This window comes from Triticum aestivum, chromosome 6A, assembly GCF_018294505.1.
Source record: "Triticum aestivum cultivar Chinese Spring chromosome 6A, IWGSC CS RefSeq v2.1, whole genome shotgun sequence".
Taxonomy (NCBI): domain Eukaryota; kingdom Viridiplantae; phylum Streptophyta; class Magnoliopsida; order Poales; family Poaceae; genus Triticum; species Triticum aestivum.
In genome coordinates this window covers 445,728,096-445,743,261 of record NC_057809.1, presented here as the reverse complement: position 1 = coordinate 445,743,261, position 15,166 = coordinate 445,728,096, and positions in this window count along the sequence as shown.

The following is a 15,166-nucleotide window of genomic DNA, read 5'->3' as shown; positions in this document are numbered from 1 at the left end:
GCTGCACAGTAACTACGGCGCTGGCGCCGCCCGGGTTGTGCTGGTGTTGGACATGCGACGGGCTGCAGCGGTAGCCATGATGGGCTCCCACAGTCTCAAGATTGCTGTTGGAACGAACAAAAGATCAAAGGAAAATACTATGCAACTGTGGTGGTCAAATCAGCCACAAGATCAAAGAAAAGTAATATGCACTGCCATCTCCACCTTCTCACAAGAAGACGAAAGGCAAAAGCAACTAGTATGATCATCTGTCCTCCGAACAAATCAGGTGATATGTATCTAAGTTTATTTTTTCTTCACACATATTGTTTTATCAAAGAACAATTACTTGGTCTATGCTCTTTTTTCGCAGGATCATTATTCCTTACGAAAAGGTGTTGCAAAAGGGGCGTGAGCAAATATTATTTTTGCACAAGCGCTCATCCTGCGCAGGTTGCTACCCCGCTACATCAACACACACGATTGACTTATTGTCTGCCCCCGCGACCGATTCTCCCGCCCGCGCCGGTTTACAACCCCGCGGCCAACTCACCTATCTGTGCCGCCTCTGAAGCCGCGGTCATTTTTGTCGTCCGTCTCTCGCGGCCTGGTCTACATCGACATACCGGGCCACACCTGTCTGCATGAGCTGTTTATTGAGTATGGAAAAGTCACAGCTTGGGTAGCCCAGTTTTCTTTCAACAAAATGGAGGCAAAAAATCATATACTATCAACCGCCATCTGTACTGGGTGGCTCAATGGGCAGACGCATACGTCGCCGCCACTATAGTTTGGTTAATTTCAAATCGCTAGTTGGAAGGAACCATTGGCCGAATTGCTGACACGGCTCATACGAGATCATTATAACCTGCCGCAGTCACCTCAAACTTCTGTGGATTCACATCGTGCTATCAACACCAATGATATACAACTTATGCCGGTTTATATCACGGTCAAATATGGAGAATCTCTAGCCAACTCCTCGAGTCGCCTTGAGACTTTGGAGCTACAATGATATGACTCAGCAAATGTTGTTGGTTTTCAATGAATTCAAGAACCCCAAGACATTGGAGGGAAAGATAACCCGGTCCCGGAGGCTACTACCATATTGATGAAAAATTTAAAGGCCGTCAGAAATATTCCTGCTCACAATAATGCTTCCGGTTTATAGTCCGGTTTAAGGGAAATCCCGTCTCCCACACAGCGCTGAAGCCCTTAGTATCTGGTTCAAATCCGGTTTAAAGAGGAAACTATCTCTTGCAATTCTTTGAAGCTCTCAATATCCGGTTCAAAATCCCGATTCAAGAAGAATTTATCTCTTGCTAAAAGTTAAAGGTTGCAGAAGAGGACCTTCTGCCATGATGCACGGTTCAAACATGGGTATCCTGCCTTATTGGCTTATCATATTATTGATCACTTGGGGGCTTGGTCGTCTTCGAACCATAGCTACACACCTATTGATCGGCGCAAGGCCACCAGGAAAATCACTTGGGGGGGTGGTCACATTCGAACCATAGCTACACCTCTTGATCGGCTCAAGGCCAAAAGAAAATTACTTAGGGGCCAAAGAGAGTGTTGCAAAATTACAACTCAAACATAGGCACCCACTGAGCACAACTCAAAATATTACTTGGGGATTCTTTGCTATCGCAATGAACAAAGAATCTACACTTGTAATAGGCTATCAAGCCACTGCTTGGAAGCCTAGTGTATACACCTAAAACCCCGGGTTAGCCTGCCTTTTTTTAAGTAAGTCACTCCGTCCAGGTAAACCTGGTATAACCCGCCGAACTTTGACAAGTCAATCTCATAAGACCCTGAACTTGTCAAAGTTAAAATGACGATTGGTTAAAGATTGAGGTCCATCTTAAAAGGCTTTGTAAAATGGTTTAACTCAGCGGCCTGGCAGCCCATGAAAAGCCTCGAATTTGGGGCCGGGCAGCCCGTGAAAAGCCTCGAATACAAGTTTTCATATGCTTTTATTTGCCAAGTTTCTTCTCCTTTGATGAGATTTATAATGGTTTTGATAAACCGACGTTCATTAACCCGGCTCAGCTTTCAACAATAAGTTGTAGGTACAGGTTCAGTTATTATCCGGTGTTTATTCACCCAGTCTAGTTTCGACTACAAGTCACCAGTATTATATATGGATAATCCGGTGTTTATTACAACCCGGTACGGTTTTATCATAAACCGGAAAAATATGGAAGGAGTTATCAGTACTCAAGATTGGGGTTATCACCCTTACTACAAAAGTTGGTAAACCAACGATGTGATTCACCCTTACTGGTATGATATATTTCGTATTTGATTATTCTTAAGTGCAACCTTGGTTATAAACCCGGGTTGTATGTTAGGCATTATGACTCGTCCGGCGGTAAACCGCCAGGACACTTTAAACTTGTTGTATGCAGAAACAGGTTGAATAAAGCATGATTATAAATCACCGGCATTTACTAACCCGACCTGGCTTTCGACTATAAGTCGCCAGTATGATAATAAATTATCTAGTGTTTATTAACCTAGACTGGCTTGAGATTATAAGTCGCCAGTATATATTTGGATTGCGCCATTGGAATCATGTGCTCATAAATCATTGGATTATATTATTCAAATCTTCAAATAGCTAAACATGGATGGAATTTATTATGGTTATCAATAACCAGTATTATGATTAAGGTTTTCAAAGTCGCTTTAGCGCAATGGCTATTATATTATCAATGGATACAATTTATTCTACAATGGAAGGAATAGTCCCGAGTCTCTGCAGGCTTATGAACCGGTACTTGGGGGCTACATTATTCAAGTTGAGATTACATCAAATGTGCAAGTCCCATTTCACTGCCAGCATGCACCATGACACTTGGGGGCTAATGCAAAGCCATTTTTATTGGCCTTATTGAAGACCCAATTCATCACATCATAATGAGCCGGCCCTTGGGGGCTACCAATTGCTCCTATCAATGGTTCAAGGTACAGAAGTCTTTATCCATTATATTCAAGGGTCCACTGCTCATTTGGTAAGGCACAAAGCTCTTAACCTTATGGACGTGGGTTCAAGCCCCATGGTGGAGATTACATCATATGATGTTATTATCAACAAATTATATACAAAGTCCCAGCTCAGTATTATCTTACTGAGTCGGCCCTTGGGGGCTACACGTTGCTGCTCAAGTCTACATGATCATATTTATAAAGTCCCTGCTTATTATTGCATAATGGCCCGGCCCTTGGGGGCTACACTGATTGAAGTTTTTATGAGTATAAGGCAATTACAAGTCCCAGGTTGCTGCAAGCATAACAACCCGACACTTGGTGGCTACATATGTGGAATATTTAGTTGTGACTAGTGACTGAGATAAACAATCTGGATTTCTTCAAGGTTGTAGCATTTATATTGACACAAGTCTTAAGCTATCACTATGTTCTCCTCTTAAGACTTGGGGGCTACAGGTAATATGCATATAAAGGAGGAACATCTTCAAATTCTCAGTTTTGGGCAAATCAGGAAGATTAATTATGTGACCCGGTGTTGGCAACAATCATAACCCGGTGTCTATAAACGGTCATAACCTGGGATCATCAGTTTTTATAACCCGACAATTTTGGCAATGATAAACCGACAAGTTCTACATTTTCAAACCGGCTGATATCAGTTGAATATTTGAAGACCAATATTTTTGTCAAATCAGAGCATTGAAAGCCGATTCAAATGGATTCTTTATTACAAAATAGCTTCTGCAAGCAAATTGATTATGAAGCTGGTCTATTGACTCGGATTTTTTTCAGAAGGAAGAAATGACAAGGACTTAAGGATGATCAAGTGCCGGTTTATAAGAATATTTAAACCAGAGCACAACCCGCCAAATTTGTTCTTGTGTTTATGTTGCAGATCAGTTTGACATGGATAAATCCAAATTAAACTGGGGCTAATGTCGGGGATATATCCCGTGGCGTAACCCGGCCGGAAGTATAACCCGACCGGACTTCGAGACTCACTAAGTGACCCGCCCGAGCCTGGCGACTCATGGGTGACCCGACGAGTGGGTCAGAGAAACGACAAGACCCGGTGGCCTATAAGGTGGTTTATGGAATGCCGGTTCATGTTATGGTGGGCCGGTTCATGTTATGGTGGGTCGGTTTAAGAGGAAAGCATAAGGAATATTCCCTTATAAATGAAGCAAGACTAGGACTCCACTTGTAATAGAGTAATCCTAATCCTACTAGGACTAGTCATGTAACTCGTCCCTTCAACATATATAAGGAGGGGTAGGGATCCCCAAAAGAGGGACAGGCAACAAGCAACAAGCAATAATCTCTAGGGCTAGACACAACAAAGGGGAGCCGGCTTATGCAGCATCTCCGTTATGATAATAATGAGATCTAACCACAAACAACATGTAGGGCTATTCCGGACGATGTTTCCCGGGGACCGAAGCTGTCTAAATCCTTGTCTTTTGTTGCGTCTCTTGATTTTGCTCAACCCCTCTCAAGCTACCACATAGATGTGTTGGCCTCATGAATAAGTCCTTACACTAGGACATCTGCCGTGACAAAACCACGACAGGTTCGATGGAGGCCTGGGGGCGACGAGACGTTGCCGGCAATCTCGGGTGCTGGAGGTTGAAGACGACAGCGATGGCGGTGTTGCAGGGGCTCCCATGGTTGCGTGCTTTAGCGTGCGGCTCCACGGCATCGAGGTGGAGCTAGGGGACCGGACGGTGAGGCGAGGCATGCGCGGTGGCTGCGGTGGAGCTCGGTGGCGCGCTGTGAGGTGCTCGGTGGTTGCGCGCACAAGGAACAGAGAAGGGGGAGGTGACCAGAGAGAGGGGGAAATGGAAGAGGGGAAGCTGGGCGTCTCCGTGGCACGTCTGGAGGGGTCGGGGCTGCGCGGCTGAAGCAGGAGGTGGCAAGACGTCTTTGCCGCACACGCCACGAACATGTCTGTCCTCCTGGCAGGAGGAAGAAGACCACTCAGCCCTAGTGGGCTAGGCCTCTTCTGCGAGGTAAGGCCCAGGTGAGGTTTCTGTCTTTTCTTAGTTTCTGTTTTCTATTTCTGACATTTGTTTTAATTTGGTTTTTGAACCAAACTAATTTTTCTGCTTCTGACAAATTTTGCAGGGACTAAATGGATTATTCCAAAGCCCCTCAACAATTATCAGAATTATTGGACATATTGTTAATATATCACATATATAAATCGAATGCAAATAATTATTGGATTAACTCAAATGCCCAAAATAAATATTTCTGTGACTCCAAAAATATTGGTTTGATTTTTTCCTCTTGCCAATGTTTTTATAGGATAACATGAACATTTCCTTGGACTCATTTGAGAAGATTTTAATGTTGATTAATTTTGAAGTGATTTGTGAGGGTTTCAACTAACCTCAATTCAACTTTCAGAATTTAGACATGATGCATGATGCTCTCAAATGCAACTAATATAATTATTTACAGACAAGTACTCTAGGGCTGTGACAACTCACCCCCACTAAACAAGAATCTCGTCCCGAGAGTCAAGCATAGGGTAAGAAGACAGAGGGGACACAAGGCTAACACGATCTTCATGATCCAATTGCCCTTCTCGAAGATTGATTAATTGCGTCAAATTGATCTTGACGTCTTTGCTTTCGAGATCTTCATCCAGCTATGACGACAGAAAGAAACTCTACAGGAATCGATCTTCTCAAAGATCGAGCAACTCATGATCAACTCATGGAATGAGACACAAACACACATAATGAGGGGTCGAGAGGAATAGAAGACGAAGGTTCAATTTGGTAGGCAACAATTCCATGCTTAAGTAGATGGCGAGTATGTGTCAGAGTAGCGAGGAGATAGATTGCCATGATTCCATAACGGGGCATCTTAGGGAAGGTGACTCAGAGAATTATTCCCTGAAGTGGCAAAAAGAATTACTTTTGATACAGAGATGATTGAAACTCTTTATACCAGCCTAGGGAGAATCACAATCAATCATTTGAAGGAGTCCAAAAGAATGACATACTCGGACTAAGATGGATGATGTAGATGCAAGGGAGGATAACACCTTCTCAGATTTCACCTTAGCGAGGCCAAGGAAACAAAACCTGATGATCGACCGAGAGACATTTAGCACTCCACTTCTAATGTTCTCCTTGATGTGCTAGCATAACCCATTTATTGATATGGTTTGGTATTTAGAACATCAAGTAGCAGGTCGGACTCTGGGAGCTCAAGAATCCATAAGGAATAACTACGGAAGTAACTCCTGCGAGATCCTTATGTGGAGGTGGCCAACTTCCTCAATCAAGATACTACAATAATAGATCTTCCAGATGGGTGTGTTGGCCACAACATCCACTTCACCGGGTTACAGAGAGACCAATATTATAGTTCTTGGGAAACGTTCCAACCATCATATCTGCCTGAGATTCAGATCTGGTTGGTGTCAGGATATTCCAGACTCACCCAGTCTAGAGAGAAAAATGAAAGTTTGCAACACAAATCGACGAGATGGCGTTGTGAGATTCTCGGGAGACGAACTACAATAGCAAGCTCCAAACCATGAGCTGGTTCTGCTACACACATGTGAACATGCTGTCCCAGACAAGCATGAACACATTGTAGTCTTGCAATAAAACACTACCGAGTCCAGGTGGGGGACCATCATCGAGGATATCAAAGTTTCTTGTGCACTTATCGATGAACTTCTTATCCTTGAACAAATCAATTAGTGGCTTGTGTGCTAGGAATACATATAGAGTGAAGATGATCAGTCTATCAAACCATAGAATACTTCGCACATGCATGACTGACTTGGGATGATTCTAGAGGAAGCAAAAACAAGCTTTCTCGAATTCACGGTGGCGATTTACATCAAATACACATGAATTATATAAAGTCACTTCTCTCATCCAAACATATGCCTCATGAACGGAACACGAATGCATTGCTTACAAAGTTTCCAACACTAGCTTGATGTTCAAGATGAATCATGGAGGAGAAATAATGCTATTGGTGGGCTCAATAGTAACTCATCGGAATTTCCATATCACTGGACTTCCACCATTATGTGAACAATGTGATAGTATTGGTCAGACCAAAAGATATAATGGTGTATGCTCGAGGGGTCAACCATGAGTAAGACAACATTATGAATAGCGTTGTTACTGATTCGATTTGGTGATAGCCCACACTCAAATCAAAGATTGGTAAGATAATAGATCCAACAACTGATCCCGAGGGTCAATCAATGAAGATATCATCTTTCTTTAACACACACACACACAAAAAGATATCCCTTAGTGATGAACTAAGTCAGACAAGCTTCCATATCCCAACTCTCCAAGTTGTTGTTTAGCTCGACCAACTAGCTCAGGGGTATCCAAAACAGATTCTTGGAGAATGGCTGGTTTAGAGGAAAACCAAATTGATCACGAGCTCAACATAACGGTCAGGGAACAACCTGGTAATACTTCTGAGAAGATATTCGAAAAATCACGAACCACCGATATGTCCCTAAGCTCGAGAACAATCTTGCTTTTCAAGGCAAGACAACATGATCATAAGAGCAAGGGATTCAATCCTAACTCAAAGATCAAAGAGTGCACCAGAAATAAGGACAAGGTAGCACGACCAATCCTAGTATAGTGATTCGATAACCAACACGCTAAGAATGATATTAATGTCCATTAACTACCAAGCAACATAGTTGCCAGGAGTATTGATTTCACACATCATGATTCACTTGTCGGCATTCCGGTTGCGACAACACGACACCGAGGAAATGAATAATGATGGGGAGAAGTATCACTACATCAAGAATTCATAAGAGAAGGTGCAATTCTCATGACATTCTTGACATAAAGTGGGTAATACTTCAGGGTAGAACAGACCAAAAGCTTGATTGCATTTGATCCGCGGAATACAACTGCTTTGACCCAATCCTAGAAATGGATGAGGTACTGGAGTTTGTTTCTCCTAGTCATTCCGGAATAAAATGGCTTGACAGACCACAAGAATAATAGGCATCAATGAACACGATCACACACATACTCTAGACTATCGATTGATAGACAATGGTCGGAATACAGGTGAAGAGTAACAACTCAAGGAACATATATTTTTCTGAGTTGTGGATGCATAGATTAGTATGTCGAGCAAAGCTCAACATTTCTTCCGGATAGCAGAACGGTAGAACTAGCAGATTCACAATGTAGAATGGAGAACTCATTAAGAGCACTCTAGTTGTGATCTTTTGGTTCAAAGAACTTCTTCCATAAGCAGTTCATGGTATTTGGAAGAAGGAAATACCACAGACCTCGAGGAATATCACGAAGGTTACTAATATCCTAAAGGAACTAGCAAACACTATCAACAGGAGGTGATTGGAGTGAATCTCGGGTTCAAAACCCAGGAATAGAATACCTACATACTAAATGGTATCATAGGATGCTTTCGAGAATGATGGCCAGAATGATCACACTGGGAACACAAAACATGGCTAGATTACTAGGTGATACTCTAGACACCTAGGGTCATAATAATAGCTCCAACATAAATGCCGAGGCAGTAAAGTACCTCAACACACTAATTAGTGTGGTTGATCTGGCACAAAGGAACTTCGGAATGGTAGGAAGGAATTGCAAATGCATCAGACTATTTAGAAACCTGGGATGAATCGGATAGCATAACAGATGTAAATGCTCAAAAATATTTGAGACATCCTGCAAAATAGTGGCATGACCACTCAACATCACAATATCAAGTTTCTGAGGCCAGCTATGAACATACGGAAGTAGTATAAACTGAACTGAGGCTTGACACCAGCAATCCTAAGAGTCTACGGATTAGTAACACGTGATCCTGATAGAAAGAAGAGGAAGCCTAGTTCCTTAACCCCGTAGGAAAGATAAGATAACTCGGATCAGTAGGACATAAGGTAAAGGAGTAAAAAGAGCCTTACGTTCCCTTCCACAATCAATTCCCTTACATAACTAAAGAATTTCTAGACATGACTTCGACCAGTTTGGCTTGGTAATCCTATAGGCAGTCAGGCTCTGATACCAAAGCTGTCAGGACCCTGATTCTAAGTCACACCGATCTAGCCTATAACACCTCATATCACTTTGCAGCCTCACGCACGGTATTCCCACGGGTGTCGCCTTACCATGGCCCGGGACCGTTTGCGCCTTTTGGCTCACATATATGATAGTGTCGCTAGCATCCATATGACAGAGAACCTGGGCCGACATGACTGGTCATGAACCCAAAGTGGCACTAACTTACGGGGACAGGCATACATGAATCAACATCGAGCATGTTGGTCAACAGCGTATGAATTCGGGCTAACAGGACTCCGGGAACCCGGGCTGTAGCAGGCTAGCAGGACTCTGTATGTCTCTGCGTGACATTTCCCCAAAGGGACAGACACATGAACAAAGTGAATCACATGCCGGCCAGTCTAAGTGTTCCGGAGCAGCAGTGCTGGGCTAGCAGGACTCCGGTAAACCAGGCTGTAGCGGACTACCAAGGCTCAATGGAAGCACCAGACTACATTTCACCATAAGAGAGGCTACCAAGGATAAACAACTAGATTGTAGGATCCCACACATACAAAGCATTTCAATAACATACACACAATATGCTCAATACGTCACTACAAAAAAAATACACTTCCGTGATGATACGTGTTTGTCACAGTAGGTCGCATTTTCTGTCATGCATGTACATCCATGATGATTTTATGATAGAATCAAGATAGTCATACATGTGCTGTCGTAGAAGTGTTCCATGACATTACCAAAATTATCATCACGGAAGTGTCCACTTCCATGACGATAAATCCCGCATCACAGAAGTGCTTTCGTCAAGGGTGACCGACACGTGGCATCCACCGTAACGGAACATCGTTAAGCTATCGGGTTAGGTTTTGGATCCGATAACCCGTTAATAGCCCCGTCCAATGGGGATTTTCCACGTGTAAACTCATCATTGGCTAGAGGAAACACGTGTCGGCTCATCGTTGGGACAGATGTCATCCACTCATTGGACAGAAGGCGCCTATGATACGTCGACACGTGGCACGGCCCAACAGAGGCCCATTCCTGTGAAAAGGCCGGCCCGTTTGACTTGGTCAAAAGGTGGCGGGCCGGCCCATGTAAAGCCTGTTAACGGCCTGTTCGCATATAGCCCATTTATAGCCCGCTAACCCAAGGCCCGTTACACCCTATCCGAATTAGACCCAGTAGCGTCATCTGGGCCACCCAATATGATTCCAGCCCGTTTTCACTTCTGGCCCATGTATGGCCCATGACGTCTTTCGGCCCATATGAGGCCCTATGTAACTCTTGGCCTATTAACGGCCCGTGGTGAAACTGGCCCGTAATGAACAGTGTATCACTTTACACCCATTAACGGCCCGTGGTGAAACTGGCCCGTAATGAACAGTGTATCACTTTATACCCATTAACGGCCCGTTATTCCGTTGGGCCGTTTCCAGCCCATGTTATCTTTCGGCCTTCTCAGAGCCCATTTATTCTTGGGCTCATTTCCAGCATTCGTTTACTTACGGCCCGTTACTGTCATTTTCTGCTTGTGGGCCAAATTCAGCCCGTGGTTACAGTCGGCCCGTTTGTGGTCCGTTAATACGTTGGGCCGTTTTCATAGCGTCATCAAATACGGCCTATTAACGATGGCCCGTTATGGTCGGCCCATGAACGGACGATTCCAACTCTAGCCCGTTTACGGCCATAATGCGGTCTGTTTGGCCCATGTTTGGCCAATCGATCATACGGCCCGTATAAGGCCCATTGATGATACGGCCCGCAGAAGGCCCATTGTTTCTATGGCCCGTAGAAGGCCCATTGTTTCTACGGCCCGTAGAAGGCCCACTGTTTCTACGGCCAGTAGGAGGCCCAGTGTCACTACAGTAAATATTAGCCCATGGTTATTGTGGCCTAGTTTTAAAAAATAGGTTATTGCAGCCACTAGCTAACCGCGGAAAAAGAACTGCAATGACTACAAGCAAACAAATAAACAAGACAACAAGGAAATAAATAAGCAAGCAACTAACGCTAGGCTATCACGGCTATTACACATATTACATCCACTGGGCATCAAAGTTCGCCACCAGTGCAAATATAGGGAACAAAGCAGCATATCATATACACTGGTTGTCAAAGTTGGCGACCAGCGCAAATAAACGCCGCAGCAAAACAAATCCAGAACTGAAACCACTTCAGAAGATCTCAAGAAACAATATCCTGGGTACCCATAATGCTGGCAAGATGCTTAGCAAGCTTATTAACTTTCTCTTGTTTGGCGCTTAAATCCTCCAGCGCTTGCTGTTGCACCAGAAAATATGCATCTGAATTCTGCAGGGACTTCCTCAGTCCTTCAGCTTCCTGTCGCAGCACATCTGATCGATGTCTTTCAACTTGAAGTTGAGACTCAAGAAGACGAACTGATTCAGGCAGCGAGTTCGAAGAGCTTGTGCCAGCAGTAGTGGCCAGTAACTCGAACACTACATCAAGACAGGACTTTTGGGTTCCCTCACTGTCGTCAAGATAGTTTTTATCAGCTTTCTTGGAGACCAACAGGGATGTCTCACTATCTTGAACCTTATCTGCATTACTTCCTTTACCATTGGATAACGCGGTACTGTTCTCCAATATTTTGTCCGCATTCTAAAAGAGAAACAAGCAGACACATCACATGTTTACCATGTTGTATATGAAACTCATTTTGGTAAATGAGTTCAGTAGTAAAGTGGACAGGATAACAGCATGAAACAAACATATATCTATGTACCATGGTCACTTTATGGTCTATATCATTCTAGTTTTTGTTGCCAAATCAAGATAGAGACACAGTTCAAATAATATTTGTTCAAGACAAAGCAGAATAGACAGAATATAAGTGTGGGTAACTATAGAGCAATAACAACACTTGTAATGTGCATGACATGAGAACATAACTGTTTATTCAATTGAAACTGAAATCAACATAGAGCAGGTTACAACAGCAAACCAGTTAAAGAAACAGGTTTAAAACATACCTGTTGCGCCATTGGAGTTTCAATTCCATCCTTCAAATTTGAAAATAGTTGGTATGAGTAAATACAGTAATGCAAGAGCAAAGGAGTATGAACCATAGCTACAGAACCTGACCTGAGAACAAATCTTCTTCTCCTTTAAGCGTTGAGTTGGGATTCGGAGTGGTGGTCCTCGTGCTTTGGGCACTGCAGTTCCCTTACTAACTGCTCGTGTTTGGGTGCTCTGTGGTGGAGACGGTGCTGTGTCAACTGGAACTGGGTTACTATCTGCCGGGGTTGGGGTTAGAAGGGGTGTAGCTGGTTCTCTGTCCAACTGGGTAGGGGTACAATCTGCGAGAGTCTGGGTTATGTGTGGTGGATCTGGTCCTTGGGCAAGTACAACCGTGGTTCTATCTGCATCAACTGGTAGCACTATCTTTTCTGAAGACCGTGTTGTTACTCCCTTAGATACTGCCATCACGCTCTCCAATTCAAATGGCTGATAAACAAGAAAAGTAATTGAAAGTATAGACATTGTATGATAGACAGGTGCAATGGATAGTGGGGAATAAAAGAGGGCATGAAATAATTCATATTTATGTTGTCTAACCAAACAGGATAGCATGACACAATTTCACATATATGATGGCTAACTAAACAGGATAGCATGACACAATTTCACATTATGATGGCTAACTAAAAAAGATGGAAAGACATAGTTCAAAATATGAGACTATGTAAACAGGATGACATGACATAACTATATAATGTGTTTATTAAATAGGTTGGCATGCCATAATTCACATACATTCACGGATAGAATGCCATAATTCAAAATATGATGACTGTAAACACTAAACAGGATGAGATGATATAACTATATGATGTCTTTATTAAATGGGTTGCCATGCCATAATTCAGATAGATGATGTGTATGTACTATGTAAACATGATGGCATGATATAATTCAAATATATGATTTATATAGTAAGCAAGTAAGCAGATGGCAATCCATATATGATGTAAAAACTAAGCAATGCAAGACAACATGCATGACATGGGTAATATAACCCTGCCAAGTTTGAGCATAGACCTCAGGGGGGAAATAGGACTGGTCATCAGTCTCTGAATCCTCCTCTGAGGAGCTCTCTGTAACCAGCAAGATGTCTGCTTCAGCAGGTAGCATTGTCTGCTCTGAATACCTTGTTTTCACTCCAGATACTTCCATCACCGCTTCAAATGGCTGATGCACAGGAAGAGTAGTTGAATATACAAACGTTGTCGACAAATGGAACACGTAATACAAAAAAATGATAGCATGATATAATTCACATACATGATGATTGGCTAAACAGCATGGCATTGCATAATTCACATATATAATGCCTTTGCAACAAGATAGCATTGTATAATTCACATATATAATGTCTTGCAACAAGATGGCAATGCATAATTCACATATATGGTAATTAGACACTGAACAGGTGGCATTCACACAAAGCATGTCTAAACTAATCAAATGACATAGCAATGCGAGACACCATACGCACGATATGAGCAACATAACCCTGCCAAGTTAGAGCATACACCTCGGGGGGGGGATAGGACTGGTCATCTGTCTCTGAATCCTCCTCTGAGGAGCTATCCGTAACCAGCGAGATATGCGCTTCGTCAGATAGCATAGTCTGCTCTGAAGACCTTGTTTTCACTCCAGAATTTGCCATCACCGTGTCAAATGGCTGATGCACACGAAGAGCAGTTGAATGTACTAACATTGTTGACAAATGTAATATGTAACGAAAAAAAGGATGGCCTGATATAATTTACATATAAGATGACTGGCTAAGCAGGATGGCATTGCAAAATTCACATATATGATGCCTGGCTAAACAAGATGGCGTTGCATAATTCACATAAACGATGAATAAACTAAACAGATGGCATTCGCACAAAGGATGTCTAAACTAAGCAGATGACATATTTGATGTATAAAGTAAGCAATGCAAGACACCATATGCATGATATAACCAACATCAGCATGCCAAGTTAGAGCGAAGACCTCAGGGGGTAAATAGGAGTTGTCTTCTCCTTCTGAATCCCCCTCAGAACAGATATCTTCCTCTCGATTACAATCCGAAATGCGTGGAGGGGGGGCTGCCTTTGCGCCTACCATGGAGCGACGTCTGCATGAAATTTTATTGCCACGCAAGGCTCGTCTCTTTTGCTCTACATGTTCAGTTCCATTGTTTACAATAACTGTCATGCATAGGAATAAAACATAGTGAGATTATGTAAGGAGTGCATGCAGAAATCCAGAGTGATGGTAGCAACCTGTGGATAGACCCAAAACCAATAATAGCAGGCAGATAATGGCTTCAGTTAAAAAATACAGATAATGGCTTCTTTACTGTTTGTTTCCCACCCAACATGAAACTCATAGTAGACACCGGAGATTAACCAGATAGTAGATAGATACTATTGATAGCGGCCCCGATATGTACCCCACAACCATTTAAAAACTCAAGTTTGACCATTAGTTTGGAGCTGACTCAGAGTCTAATCGGTGAACAGGACGATAAAGTAGCATGTAATATTAAGCGATGCATAACGTAAGCAGACACGAAAGAGTGCGACCTCTCTTGCGGACCCGTGTAGTCCTCGAGGTCATCTGCTCGGTTGATGATGGTAATGCAGTTTTCATGGCTGCCAGCGGCGGGGAAGAAGATCTGAGGCGGCGAAAGACAGTCTGGAGGCCGGATCCCTGCTGTGCTGGACCCTTCTGTCGTTGGAGCAGCTGAGCTGGGGTGGACGACGGCGCAGCAGGAGCGGGACAAACCACGCAAGGTTTTCTTTGACAACTATCTGTAAGAGAAGTAATTCTGTAAGGGCTCGTTTGAATTGGAGGATTCCAACAATGCAGGGATAGGAAATAGACAGGAATAGGATAGGAATGCACGTGCAAAACAGAGAATTTAAAAACACAGGATTTCTGCCAATCTGGGTGTTTGATTCACAACAATTGGAAGATCACAGGATGCAAAGAAGCATGGTGAGATTAAGTCAAACCACAAGAAAATGTACGGTTATAATGCTATTATGCTACTATCTCTTAGTCTTGTGCTTCATGAATAGGAATTTGAAAAGGAGGACAAGTGAAAATTAAAATTC